The following is a 15,285-nucleotide window of genomic DNA, read 5'->3' as shown; positions in this document are numbered from 1 at the left end:
CATTTTATATCCGGCAGTGTGTCCCTGTTAATCTCCACTGATTTCATCCACCCTCCCAGCCCCTTGCCCTCTGGGAACTGCCAGTTTGTTCTCTGTATCTGTGAGTCCATTTCTATTTTTTTGTTGTTGTCCATGTTTTGTTTTGTTACTACCTATGTAGATCCCTATATAAACTCACATGGGATTTGTTTTTCTCTGACATTTCATTTAGTATAGTACCCTCCAGGTCCACTCATGTTGCTGCAAATGGCAACATTTCATCTTTTTTATGGCTGAGGAGTATTCTGCTGTATATTTATATACCACATCTGTTTTCTTCTTCTATGTATTGATCCACATTTAGGTTGATTCCAATCTTGGCTATTGTAAATAGTCCTTCAATGAACATAGAAGTGTGTGTATATATATATCTCATTTAAAATTAGTGTTTCACGTTCTTCAGATAAATACCAGAATTGCTGGATCCTATGATAGTGCTGTTTTTAGGTTTTTGAGGGACCTCCATACTGTTTTCCACAATGATGACACCGATATTTCTGCTCCCTGTGCTCCACACCCTCATGAACGCTTGCTATTTCTTGACCTCGCGATGACCGTTCTGACCGGTATGAGGCGGTATCTCATCAGGGTTTTGATTGGCCTTTCTGTGATGATTAGTGATGTTGCGCACCTTTTCCTGTGCTTGGTGGTCATCTGTGTGTCTTTGAGGGAAAAGTGTTGATCCAGGTTCTCTGCCCATTTTTAATTAGGTTGCAATTTTCTGTTTAGTTGCATAAGTTCATTACATATTTTGGGTATCAACCCATTATTGGGTTGATCACTGGCAAATATTGTCTTCGGTTCCATAGGCTGCCTTTTGGTGTTGTTAGTGATGTCCTTTGCTGTATTTTTTAGTTTGGTGTAATCCCATTTCTTTATTTTTTCTTTTCTTTTGCCTAAGGAGACATATCCAAAATATATAAGGAACTAAGTGTTGATTGTTTAATATTTTCAAAGAATTAATTCTTAGTCTCTTAATTAATCTTTTCTTTTTAAAAAGTCTGTATTTCATGTATTTCTGCTCTAATCTTTATTTTCTTTCCTCTCTGAACTTTGGGCTTTATTTGTTCTTCTTTTTCTAGTTCCTTTAGGTGTAAAAGTAGGTTATTTATTTGAGACTTCGCTTGTTTCTTGGGATTAGGCCTGTATTGCTTTGAACTTCCCCCTTAGGATTGCTTTTCTGTGTCTCATGGATTTTGGACAGATGTGTTTCTATTTTCACTCATCTCACGGCATGTTTTAGCTTCTTCCTGGATTTCTTCCTGATCCATTGGTTGTTCAGTAGCATGCAGTTTAGTCTCCGTGTGTTTGTGTTTTTTGCAGCTTTTTTCTTGTAGCTGATTTCTAGTTTTAGACTGTTGTGATCCCAAAAGATGCTTGACATGATTTCAACCTTAAATCAGTTTAGTAAGTATTTCCTTCTGCCCTATGCTGCTGCTGCTAAGTGGCTTCAGTCGAGTCTGACTCTGTGCGACCCCATAGACGACAGCCTACCAGGCTCCCCCGTCCCTGGGATTCTCCAGGCAAGAACACTGGAGTGGGTTGCCATTGACTTCTCCAGTGCATGAAAGTGAAAAGTGAAAGTGAAGTCGCTCAGTCGTGTCCAACTCCTAGTGACCCCATAGACTGCAGCCCACCAGGCTCCTCCGCCCATGGGATTTTCCAGGCAAGAGTACTGGAGTGGGTTGCCATTGCCTTCTGCCCTATAGGTTCAGACTAATATTGATTGTATGGTTGCGAGAGTTGGACTGTGAAGAAGGCTGATCGCCGAAGAATCGATGCTTTTGAACTGTGGTGTTGGAGAAGACTCTTGAGAGTCCCTTATACTGCAAGGAGATCCAACCAGTCCATTCTAAAGGAGATCAATCCTGGATGTTCATTGGAGGGACTGATGCTAAAGCTGAAACTGCAATACTTTGGCCACCTCATGCGACGAGTTGACTCACTGGAAAAGACTCTGATGCTGGGAAAGGTTGGGGGCGGGAGGAGAAGGGGACGACGGAGAATGAGATGGCTGGATGGCATCACCGACTCTGTGGACATGAGTTTGAGTGTACTCCGGGAGTTGGTGATGGACAGGGAGGCCTGGCGTGCTGTGATTCATGGGGTCGCGGAGAGTCGGACACGACTGAGCGACTGAACTGAACTGAACTGAATTCTCTACTACCACCTAGTGGAAAATTCTTTTTTTCCATTTCTTATTTTTAAAATTCCATAGTAAATACCTGATTTCTTATTGTAAAGTATCTTGTTATAAAAAGTTCACACCCTATAGAAGAGTATAAAAAGGGTAAAAGTTCTCCTTTTTTCACTTCCCCCTCCCCATATCACTCTCCTTCCCAAAGGTAACTGTGCCCTGTGGCCTGTATCCTGCAAGAACACTTCCTGTATTTTTTACATATTCAGATGTACAACAGAAAAATTCTAAGACATCAGCTGAAGATTGTTTTGTCTTTCTATTATAGAGACAGATAAAGCATCACCGCTTCATGCCTTGAGTGGCCACAGGCAGACAAAGATGGTGGAAAGGTTAAACTCTTGGAGGGATAGATTAGGAGTTAGAGATTAACATAACCACACTACTATATAAAACAGGTGACTAAGATCCACCGTATAACACAGGGACCTGTACTCAGTATTTTATAATAACCTGAAGGAGAAAGAATCTGAAACAAACGTATAACCGAATCACTTTACACCTGAAACTAACGCTGCACTGTAAATCAACTGTACTTCAGTTTTTTAAAAAAAGATTAAAAATGGTGAAGCTTTTGAACTTGAAGTTTACTTTTGCAAACTATGGTAGAAGAAAGAAGAATGAAAGGCCTAAATTAGTAAATATCTGGCCAGTAAATGGTAGATTTGGGAAGGACTCCTGATGAAGTTAGCGCCAGTTTTCTTTCCTGGCGTTGATGCAGGATCTATGGGCTGAGGAGAATGTCAGAGACTGGACCGGGGGCCTTACACTCTTATCCTTCTAAACTGTGTCACAGACGTTTTAGTTTAGTTTAAATAATTTGAGTTTAAAAATTTTTGCTGTTAGTCTGTAACTGATCTTTATATTTTAGGTATTTTTCTCTTACTGTTGAGAAAGGCTGTGGAATTTTATTTATTCTTTCAGCTTTTGATGACTTTTTTAATATTACCACATTAATTTGAGGTTAATGAATTCTTGCTTACGGTATACAGATTTAATCTGCTAGTATTTCATTTAGGAAGTTTTGCATTTTGTGGGTAATTGGCTCAGTTTTTGTTATCATTTTCTGATTTTTGTCTCATTTACCAGCTTTAAACTGGATTAAAGAGGTTTTCATATTCAAGTGTTATAATTTGAAATCTTTATTCATTTGTTTAAAACTAGCTAAATCAATATGTAAAGTCACCTGGCCTGTGTGTATAGTGGTAGCTTTCCATGGTTGTTTGGTGTGTTTTATGAATTCCCCCTCCTCTATCACCACCACTTTAAAAGAAAATCATCCATTCTAGATTTTCTTAATTATAGCTGTAGAGGTATAGGATATTAGTTAACCTCTTCTGTATTATAGTTATATCTTCTTATTTCTGATGTTGAATACTTGTGTTTTCTAATCATGCTTGCCTAGAGGGTATTGATGTTTTGAAAGAATCTGTTTTTGGTGTTATCATTTCTACCACCTCTGGTAGTTTTAGCTTTTATGTTAATTCTCGCCATCTGCTTTTCTTGGTTATTTTCTAGCTAAATACTTAATGTATTTTTAGTAATAAAAACCTTTGTATATACAAAAAAAAAATCTGCTCTACTAAATTCGGGAGCAAAAATGGAAATAGTATATTTGATGTGCTTTTCTTGACCTATTTGGTTTTGCTATTCCAATAACCAGAGTGACAATAAAACATTTAAAAATAAATGGAAGGAGGTAACATGATAATTTTAAGAAGTTTTAGGTCTCTCATGACTCAAAGGGTTTTGTTATTTGTTTTTAAAATGATTTGAGAACATGAAAAACTTTATTGAGGTGTAACTTACATAAAACCAATGAAACCATTTGAAGTATTCAGCTTGATGAGTTTTGACAAATGAATACACGTGTAACCACCACCTCAACTGACACACAGAACATTTTTCTTGTCTCAAAAAGTTTTTCTTGACATTTTGCAGTCACTTCCTGCTCTAGACACTTACCAATTTGATTTCTATCACTTTAAATTGATTTGGGGAAACAAAACTAAAGGACCTCTGTCCTCAGATTCATTTTGCTGTCTCTATTTCTGGGAAGCAAATCTAAATGTAAGCATACATATTCAATCTAATTATCACAGGACATGCTTTTATTTTTTAAACTATTGGTTCTTGTGAACTTTAGACAATGTTGCGAATCATTCGACAGTTTCTCCACTTAACTTTCTCCCTAAAAATTTAAAATTTCACCTCTAAGTGAAAACTTCTAAGATCAACAGTGATTATGTTAATTTTGTCAGTCAGTCAGCCAGTCAGTTCAGTCGCTCAGTCGTGTCCTAAATGATTTTATAACTTTGGACTCATTTAAATTGAGCTAATCAAGAAATAACTTTTGATTACCTGCAACATGCTTAAAATAAATAATTTATAGAGACAAAGGAAAAAAAATACTGACTCACTGGAAAAGACTGAATCAGCTTTTATGTATATACTCTTAACAATATTTATTTTTTGCAAAACTCAAATTAAGATGGTCAACTTAAGATGAATGGATAGAAAAGATGTGACATATGTGTGTGTATATATATGTTACATATATATATAATGGAATATTTCTCAGCCATAAAAAAGAATGAAATAATGCCATTTGCAGCAACCTAGATGGGCCTAGAGATGATCATATTAAGTGAAGTAAGTCAGACAAAGAAAGACAAATACCATATATAACCCAGGGATCGAACCCGGGTCTCCTGCATTGCAGGCAGATTCTTTACCATCTGAGTCACCAAGGAAGTCCCATGTATAAGTTATATGTGGTAATTAATAAAATGATATAAATGAACTTGTTTATAAAACAGATTCACAGACATAGAAACAAACTCATGGTTACCAAAGGGGAAAGGTTGGCGGGAGGGAAAATTAGGGATTTGGAAGTAACACATACACACACACACACGCTATTATATATAAAACAGATAACCAACAAGGACCTACTGTACAGCACTGAGAACTACACTCAATATTTTGTTCTGGCGTGCCGCAGTCCATGGGGTCGCAGAGTCGGACACGACTGAGCAACTGAGCTCAGCTGATACAGGAACATACTCTGAAAAAGAGTATATGTGCTCAGTCTGATTCCTGGAGACGCTATGGACCATAGATCACCAGGCTCCTCTTTCCAAGGAATTTTTCAGGCAAGAATATTGGAGTGGGCTGCCATTTCCTACTCCAGGGATCTTTCCGACCCAGGGATTGAACCTGCATCTCTTGCGTCTCCTGTACTGGCAGGCAGATGATTTACCACTGTGCCACCTGGGAAGCCCCCATACTACACTCGATCTTAGCCAGAAGGCCGAGAAATGAAAAAGAATATATATACGTATATATTTGCATGTGTGCGTGCTCAGTCACTTCAGTCGTGTCTGACTCTTAGTGACCCCATGGACTGTAGGCTCCTCCGTTCACGGGGATTCTCCAGGCCAGAATACTGGAGTGGGTTGCATGCTCTCCTCCAGAGGATCTTCCTGACCCAGGGATGGTACCCACGTCTCTGTCTCCTGCATTGGTAGGCAGCTTCTTTACCACTAGCACCACACCACCTGGGAAGCCCACATATATGTAAAACTATACACCCGAAACTAACACAACACTGTAAATCAACTATACTTCAATAAAAAATGATGGTAAGCTCAATGTCATACACACATTACTGTATTGTATTAATAAGATTAACTTACATTTAACGCTGAAGTTGAAAGCTTTAAATAATATTGTCATCTAACTATATTTCTGTATATTTAAAGCACATACATAATGATGAATTAAAATTAATAAGCAAAAAAAGAGAGGATTTGTTCAAATTTTCACTTGGAATATTCACTGCACTCTTAAAAAGAAATAAAAAAAGTTATTTTCCCCTTGAGTGTAATCAGCCCAGCCAACAGCTATTTCTTTTCAGAATACTCTTACTCAGTATCCTGATAATTTGAATATTTTGCTGATACTTCCATGTTCTTAAATTGTTTTAAAAACAAATAACAAAAACCCTTTGGATCATGAAAGACCTAAAGCTTCTTATAATTATTACGTTAACTTCTTTATTTTAAAATGTTTTATTTTCACTCTGGTTATTGGGATAGCAAAAGCTTTAACAATTGCCCACTTAGGTACCTGTCCATTTATATTAATTAAGTGACCAGTTTCCTCTGAAAATTCTATTTTCTTGGTCCCCTTCCTGAAGCCTAAACTCTGAATTGAAAATACTAAAATTGTCCAACTATTTTTTACTCTTAAAAAAATTCCTTCCCTCCCCCCGAGCCACTACTTATTTGACCACTAGGTGGCGCCAAAGGCTTACTCTGTCACCACATGAACTGCAGAAGGACTTCATTTAGAGGCACTTGGCAAGCTTCGTACAATTCCACTAAGGGTAGCACTTAGCACACGCTGTGATGAAGGACAGCACCGCACATTGACTTTGAAGTCATTCTGTACTCTCAGAAGAGCTACCTTGTGTATCAACCCCACAGTGTAGAAAAAGCTAACAAAACACAGGGTGCTCAATCTTCCCTTGATTAATCTTGTCCTGATAAAAATATTGCAGATTGTGTGTGTGTGTGTGTGTGTGCATTAGTTGCTCAGTCGTGTCTAACTCTGTCATCCCGTGGACTGTAGCCCACCAGGCTCCGCTGTCCATGGGATTCTCCAGGCAAGAACACTGGAGTGGGTTACCATTTCCTACTCCAGAGGATCTTTCCCATCCAGGGATTGAACCTGGGTCTCCAGCACTGCAGGCAGATTCTTTACCATCTGAGCCACCAGGGAAGCCCCACTGCAGATTGTAGGTGTTTGTTAATGACTGTAGCCCTGGAGAAGGGCTTGGCAACCCACTCCAGTATTCTTGCCTGGAGAACCCCATGGATAGAGGAGCCTGGTGGGCTGCAGTTCACAGGTTCACAGAGTCGGACATGACTGGAGTGACTTAGTATGCACGCACGTAGATGTTTCAATAAGTGTAAAGCACACTCTGGTTCATATTCCAAGTCTGGCAGGCTTATTTTAATACATCCATTTTAAAGAAGCTTTGTTTCTGGGTTTAAAATATCCTTGTCGATTAGTAGAAACCCTAGTCTGCAATTTACAGGCTGGATTAGAAGACCGTGGAAAGTTGCCAAAGCCCCTCACTGTCCAGAATGTGTGCTTACCTTTGGGGAAATGACTGGTAAGTCTTTGTGAAACTGCGAGATTTCTAGATTCTATTCCTCTATTCTGATATTGTTGGTTACTGTGATTAATTAAACCTCGCCAACCAGACCAAAGAGATGTTTTCTGTTTTTCTCTCATAATTGCTGTAGCCCTTTGCTAGAAGCTATCATCAAAAATTGGGTTTTCTGGGATTTCCATGGTGGTCTGAAGGCTAAGACCCTATGCTCCCGATGCAGGGGCCCCAGATCTGTCCTGGTGGAGGAACTAGGTCCTGAATGCCTCGACTAAGACCTAGCACAGCCAAATAAATAATAAAGAAAAACAAGTGTCAGAAAATTTGGTCTTCTGAGAGAAACACCAGAAAAGGACAATCTCAAGGCTCAGTAGAAATGAGATGACCATGATTTCTTGATCCTTGCTCTTGCAGAGAATAGAATTATGAGAACAAACTGGCCAGTTTAAGCTGCCATTGCCACCTATTGTCGTTTGTCAAACTGTACCAGGGACTTAAAAATGGGAACTTGTAAGACTGCTTTAGTGCAGAAGTAGAGGAAGTCACTAACAGTCTGTTAGCCCTTGTTCTTGTTCAGTCCCTCAGTCGTGTCCGACTCTGTGCGACCCCATGGACTGCCGCACACCGGGCTTCCCTGTCCTTTACCATCTCCTGGAGCTTGCTCAAACTCATGTCCATTGAGTTGGTGATGCCATTCAGCCATCTCATCCTCTGTCGTCCCCTTCTCTTCCTGCCCTCAATCTTTCTCAGCATCAGGGTCTTTTCTAATGAGTTGGCTCTTTGCATCAGGTGGCTAAAGTGTTGGAGCTTCAGTTTCAGCATCACTCCTTCCAATGAACACCCAGGACTGATCTCCTTTAGGATGGACTGGTTGGATCTCCTTGTAGTCCACGGGACTCTCAAGAGTCTTCTCCAACACCACAGTTCAAAAGCATCAATTTTTCGGCGCTCAGCCTTCTTTATGGTCCAGCTCTCACATCCATGCATGACTACTGGAAAAACCAAAGCTTTGACTGGAGGGACCTTTGTTGGTAAAGTAATGTCTCTGTTTTTTAATATGCTTTCTAGGTTGGTCATAGCTTTTGTTCCAAGGAGAAAAGTGTTTTTTAATCTCATGACTGCAGTCACCATCTGCAGTAATTTTGGAGCCCAAGAAAATAAAGTCTGTCACTGTTTCCATTGTTTCCCCATCTATTTGCCATGAAGTGATGGGACTGGATGCCATGATCTTAGTTTTTTGAATGTTGAGTTTTAAGCCGACTTTTTCACTCTCCTCTTCCACTTTCATCAAGAGGCTCTTGAGTTCTTCTTCACTTTCTGCCATAAGGGTGGTGTCATCTGCATATCTGAGGTTATTGATATTTCTCCCAGCAATCTTGATTCCAGCTTGTGCTTCTTCCAGCCCAGCATTTCTCATGATGTAATCTGCATATAAGTTAAATAAGCAGGGTGACAATATACAGCCTTGATGTACTCCTTGCCCAATTTGGAACCAGTCCTGTTCTGACTGTTGCTTCTTGACCTGCATATAGGTTTCTCGGGAGGCAGGTAAGGTGGTCTGGTATTCTCATCTCTTTAAGAATTTTCCAGTTTGTTGTGATCCACACAGTCAAAGGTTTTAGCATAGTCAGTGAAGCAGAAGTAGATGTTTTTCTGGAACTCTTGCCTTTTCTGTGACCTAACGGATGTTGGCAATTTGATCTCTGGTTTCTCTGCCTTTTCTAAATCCAGGTTGAACATCTGGAATTTCTCCATCCACATTCTTTTGAAGCCTGGCTTGGAGGATTTTGAGCATGACTTTGCTGGCTTGTGAGATGAGTGTAACTGGGTGGTAGTTTGAACTTTCTTTGGCATTAACATAATCTGCTAGCCCTAGATAAATGTAATAGGGAATACGACTGAAACTGTTAACCGATATTTAATTACGGTGATTTGTTTTAGAATATGGTTTTAAAAGTTCTGCTTTCTGATAAGCATGTGAATAAGCCATTTTATTTTCTTACCTATGATCCTCAACGTTAGTCTATGCCTGTGGAAAATGAAACTCAATGTTCTTTGAACCATGTCTTTCTTGTTCCAATGAAACTTCAGAACTCAGGAAAAGTATTCTATCATAAATCTTAATATACTGAAAACTGTAGCTACTCAGGAAAAATGAAAGATAATGATGACCCTAATGACTGGAATTCTGACAAATGCTTTTACAATTTTTAGGCTTAGAAAAATCCCAACTCTTATTGGTTAAAGGGTAGTGAGTCAAATTTTGCTTTTTAGAGCTCTAGAGACAATAAACTATTTTTACCTCTAGAGACAATAAAATATTTTTGTGGCCAGCCTTCATGGTGGAATATATGATGATTCTATAGAAAATCTGATATATGGTTCTTCTCTGAAAATACTATGCAAAGTGCTTTTATGGGTTGCTTTGTCTTTATGGCAACATAGTGATATGCAGTGGTTCATATCCCCTAATTCGGAATCCTGAGCAGGCCAGAAATATCACATATAAAGGAAAATCTCATTTAATTGGGTATGACCAGTCACTAATAAGAGAAAGGACTGAAGTTTATATGTGGAAACAAGGCCTATGAAATCCTCTGAGCATGTCAGTTCCTAGTTTATTAAGTCCCTGCCTGACAGGTGGAAAGGATGTTTTTTATTTTTGTTTTTTAAAAAATATTTATTTACTTACTTGACTGCACCAGGTTTTAGTTGTGGCATAAGGCATCTAGTTCCCTGAACAGGGATTGAACCCGGGACCCCTGCATTGGGAGCATGGAGTCTTAGCCACTGGACCACCAGGGAAGTCCCAGAAAGGATGTTAATTTCTGGTGAGCCAGGATCATTGATGAACTTTGGGTGTCTCAGAGAAAATGAGATTTCATCCACAGTGAAAGGCCCTATCAGCAAAGCTCTGAGAAGAGAGTTGGGGGAGGGTTCTTGGAATCAGTAAGTTGATACATGGCAATAAAATTATTTCTGGTTATCAAAGGGGTAAATAAAACTATGACCTTATGGGGAAAAGCCTTCTAGACAGACGACAACTCTCTGGTCTTAATATCACTGAGACCTCCATTTTCTAGCCACACAGCAAGGCGATCGTCACATCTCATTCTAAAACAGACCATATAAAAGAGCCTGTCAGATTAAGGACATGGGGTTAGAACGTTTCTGGAAAATCTTATTTGGTCAACTCATTACCTTAAGGGTAGGAATCATATAGGAAAAATATTCCAAAAATTGGAAATAAGGCAAAAATCAGCTTTCTTGATTAATATTGTATGTGAAAATTTTCTCATAATCCTGCCTGACCAAAATCTAAGTGTTTTCAAGGATTGTGTGTGTGTGTGTGTGTATGTGTGTGTAGTCAGTAGTGTCCGACTCTTTGTGACCCCATGGACTGGGGCCCGCCAGGATCCTCTGTCCATGGGATTCTCCAGGCAAGAGTATTGGAGTGGGTTGCCATTAACTTGACTAAAAAACCCAGCTGGCCCTGTACATGAGAGGTTAATCTGTAGAAAGCTGATAAGGTCTGATGACTTTGCCTTTTCTCTGGTGAGGAAGATAAGTCCATGGTTATGATTTTATTGCTTGTAGTACATTAACCATTTTTAATCTGTTAACAGCCATTTCCCCAGACTATGTACATCTTTGGTTTGCAAATACTCTTTGAATCTAGCCTCTTGTATTCTTCCTGATTCCGATTAATGTTTGGTAACACTTTAAAAAGTCTAACAAATATTTCTGCAATATATGGGAGGCTCATTATAAACAGATAAAGCACCCCCTGCAACTGCCAGCCAGAACAGGTCTGATAAACCACTTTACTTCTGCTTCTAGGTCTCTGTTTGCTGTGTCGTCAGGAATCAGACTTTACAGCAACCACCACTGAAACCATTTGGAAGCCCCTTCTGTGTTAGGAACTTCACTTTTTTTTACGCTGCTTCTCCAAAGCCGGTTGCTTTTCTTGTCACCTTTGCCAGTGAAACGAATGGAGGGGAGATTCCCATTTCCTTCTGTTGCTTAACTGTGAATTGAAGTCTCAGGTGCATTAATTTGATTAATTAAAAAAATTTATTTATTTATTTATTTTCGGCGGTACTGGATCTTTGTTGCTGCTCTTGTTATGGCGAGCGGGGCTACTCCTCATTGTGGTGTGGGGGCTTCTCACCGCGGGGGCTTCTCTTGTTGCAGAGCACGGACTCTGGGGCATGCAGGCTTCAGTCGCTGTGGTGCATGGGCTCCGAGGTTGGGGCCCCCGGGCTCTCAGGCACAGGCTCAGTAGTTGGGGCCTCTGGGCTCTAAGGCACAGGCTCAGTAGCTGGGGCTCATGGGCTTAGCTGCTCCGAGGCATGTGGGGTCTTCCCGGACCAGCGATCGAACAGTGTCTCCTGCATTGGCAGGGGGATTCTTCACCACAGAGCCACCAGGGAAGCCCAAATTTGATTTTTTTTTTAAAAGTAGGACTTAGGTCCTTTATTGGTGCCCTGACTTCCAAGAGGGCCAGCAGAAGTGGGCTTTCTGAACTGTACTAAGGAAAGGCAGGACCCAGAAAGTCAGGGGAAATTTTACGGTATTTTTAAGGTGTTCAAGTCTGATGGGACACATAACTAGTGTCCTTACATGAATTGTGAGGGGCTGTGTGGAGTGGCTGCTGTGATAAATGCTTTGGTTCATGGGCTACATCACTAGTTCTTCAAGTTCAGTTAACCCCCAGACTCACAAGAAATCATAAAATGATTATCTTTGTTTTAAGGCTCAGAGTCTAGGGGTAGTTTGTTCCACAGCAATGGATATACTGGTTTTTTTTTTTTTCTTTCTCTAATTTTATTGAAGTATACTTGATTTGCAATGTTGTGTTAATTTCTGCTGCACAGCAAAATGACTCAGCTATATACTTTTTTTCATATCCTTTTCCATTATGGTTTATTTCATGATATTGAATATAGTTCCCCATGCTACACAGTAGGACCTTGTTGTTTCAAAACATACTGTATTGTGTAGCTTTGTGTATGTGTGACTTTTTTACTCAAATTATTTCTATGAAATTTATTTATCTTGTTGCATATTCATTAATATGCATTGCTTATGTAGTATTCTGTTGTATTAATAAGCTATGTTTTCTTTATCTGTTTCCTGTTGAGAAACTATTTTTTTAGGCCATTTGAGAAAATTTGTGGACATCATGACATTTTACCCTGAAATAAGGACATTTCTTCTACAAAAGCAGAATAACATCACCTCCAAGATACTTACTTAGGATATAATATTATCTAACACCCAGTCCACATTTAAATTTCCCCTGTGATCCTAGTAATGTCCACTTGTAAATGATTGTTACCTTAAGCTGCTAAATTTCAGTGTCATTTGTTACACAGCAATAGGTAATTAATCCCTGCAATGCAGGAGACCCAGGTTTGATACCTGGGTCTGGAAAATCCCCTGGAGAAGGAAATGGCAGCCCATTCCAATATTCTTGCCTGGAGAATCCCATGGACAGAGGAGCCTGGCGGGCTACAGTCCCTGGGGTCACAAAGAGTCGGACACGACTGAGCGACTAACACACAACACGATGCAGTGGGTATGATACCACTACAGAAAATGTCCTTCCTTATTTCTTTAGGTTTTCTTAGTTGTTATTTTTCCAAAGTTTTAGGACAATTTTTATGTCACTTATTTTAAACACTTTTTGTTCTAATAAATGTATTTGAAGTTATAAAATTTCAAGTACTCCTTTAATTGTGTCTCAGAATTTGATAGCTAACAGTTTTACCATGTGTTCCTGAATGAGTAAGTTTCTTTTATGACTCTCTTTTAAATCTGCTGTTTATCAAAATTTTCTTAGTTTGCAAACCATGGAAATTTTAGGTGTCCTTTTGTTATCAAGTTCTAATTTAACAGACTATGGCTGCTGAGTGTGGTTTCAAAGATAGTAATACTTTGGAGTTTATTGGAGTTTATGGCATCATGCATATTCTCTTTCAGTAAATGTTCTATGTGACTTGAAAAAGTATATATATATATATATACTTTTAGATGATTTTCTTTCTTCCTTTATTATTACTTTTAAAATACTCAGAAATTTTATTAATTTTTTTAGTTAAAAAATTAAAAAAATTTTTTTGCCTGCACTGGGTCTTCGGCATGGCATGTGGGCTTAGTTCCCCAACCAGGGATTGAACCTGCATCCCGTGCATTGGAAAATGGATCCTGAGCCACTGGACCACCAGGGAAGTCCCTATAGTTTTTTTAAATGCTTTCCTCCTTATATTCATTTGGTTTATTCATTTTAATCTTTGGCCACACCAGGTGGCACATGGGCCCTTGGCAGTGCAGAGCGCTAACCCCTGGACGCCAGGGAGGTCCCTGCTTTTTAAATGAATCTTCTGAACCTTGTACCTGATCTTATTTCCTTCTTTGCTTTCACTGCCCTGTAGCTTTAAACTAACTAAGCTCACGGATAGCTGGCTGGTCAATACATGGCCTGGTAAACTGGCTTTCTGGGGAAGAAAAATAAAAACAAACCCCAAAGTTCTGATACGGAGCATTTCTGGTTTCTGTAGTATGAATATTTCTGCCGTGGTCAATGTCAAACTGCCAGTGGCTAACAGCTGCCTTTCAACACTCAGAGTGTTTACAATCTGCTCTTGTTAAGCTGTTCAAGACAGCTCCAGCGTATCACTTCTCTTTTTTAAAAACAGATATTCATGTTGTATTTTAGCTTTACCTCTTGGCTTCATTTATTTCTTAACTTTGTCTTTTCTCTGATTATTTTCTTCTTCTTTTCCTCCTCCTTTTTCCGTTGTAAGCTGCCACAAGCCCTTTGTGGAATGAGAGGCATAACAATGCAGTTTTTTGGCTAATAAAGCAGCAGCTGGCCGTCCAGTTTGTAAAGATTGTATCTCCTTTACGTTCTCAAGGCCTCTGCTGTGCGGTCTGGTTGTGTGGCACGCATGTGCAGTTCGGGTCGTCACAAGGATTCATCCCTGGCGTCAGGGAGTCCCCATCCTCAGCTCTCTCATCTGGGAGATTCCCCTGCGCCCTCCGGCCCGCAGGGGCCTGCTTTCTCACTTCCTCTGGCCAGATCCGTAGTGTTTTTCTCAGAGATGCAGGTCGGCAGTGCAGCTCTGCTGTTGATGCCGGACTTCAGGGCAGAGCCATGAGAGGAAAGAGGAAAAGACTCCGAGCCCTCCTTTCCCCACAGAACGCTGCCTCCCCCAGTTTTGAGTCTCTCTACAATCCACCTGTTTTTTGTTTATTTTTCAGAGTGGTTCAGTGCTTGCTTTTGTCTACTCTCCAATGTTCTGAGTTGTGATCAGCAGGAAAAATATACTCAAACTATTACATTGAATTTCAAAATAAGTTAAATCTCGTGGCTAGAAAGAACTCAAGGCGATAGTAATTTTAGATTCGTTTTCTCCAAACCAAGTACACAGTACCAAGAACATGGGGATGTCTTAGGGTGCTTTGTATGTTTCGCCTGCGATCTGAAAGAAAAGCAGACAGAAGCTCCCTAGGTGGCCCACTAGGATTCTGTGAAATATCCCTCTTAACTGCTCACTTGTGTGTAAAATGGCATTGACTGTCAAAGCTATAAAGCATCTCAGAAGTCACTCAACACCCCATCTGACAGAAGAGAAACAAGGGCCCAGAGAAGGGGAGTGGTGGCTCCTGTCACTCAGGAAATGCCTGGCAAAGATAGGTCCAGAGCTCAGCCTGTTGAATAGTTATTCAAACATCAAACAATGTCCTAAGTGTTAAATGTTGAAAGTGAAAGTGAAGTCGCTCAGTCGTGTCCGACTGTTTTCGACCCCATGGACTGTAGCCCGCCAGGCTCCTCTATCCACAGGATTCTCCAGGCAAGAATCCT

This window comes from Moschus berezovskii, chromosome 23 (genome assembly GCF_049115385.1).
Source record: "Moschus berezovskii isolate FMDL1 chromosome 23, NW_MosBer_1.0, whole genome shotgun sequence".
Lineage (NCBI taxonomy): Eukaryota > Metazoa > Chordata > Mammalia > Artiodactyla > Moschidae > Moschus > Moschus berezovskii.
This window is presented reverse-complemented; position numbering follows the sequence as displayed.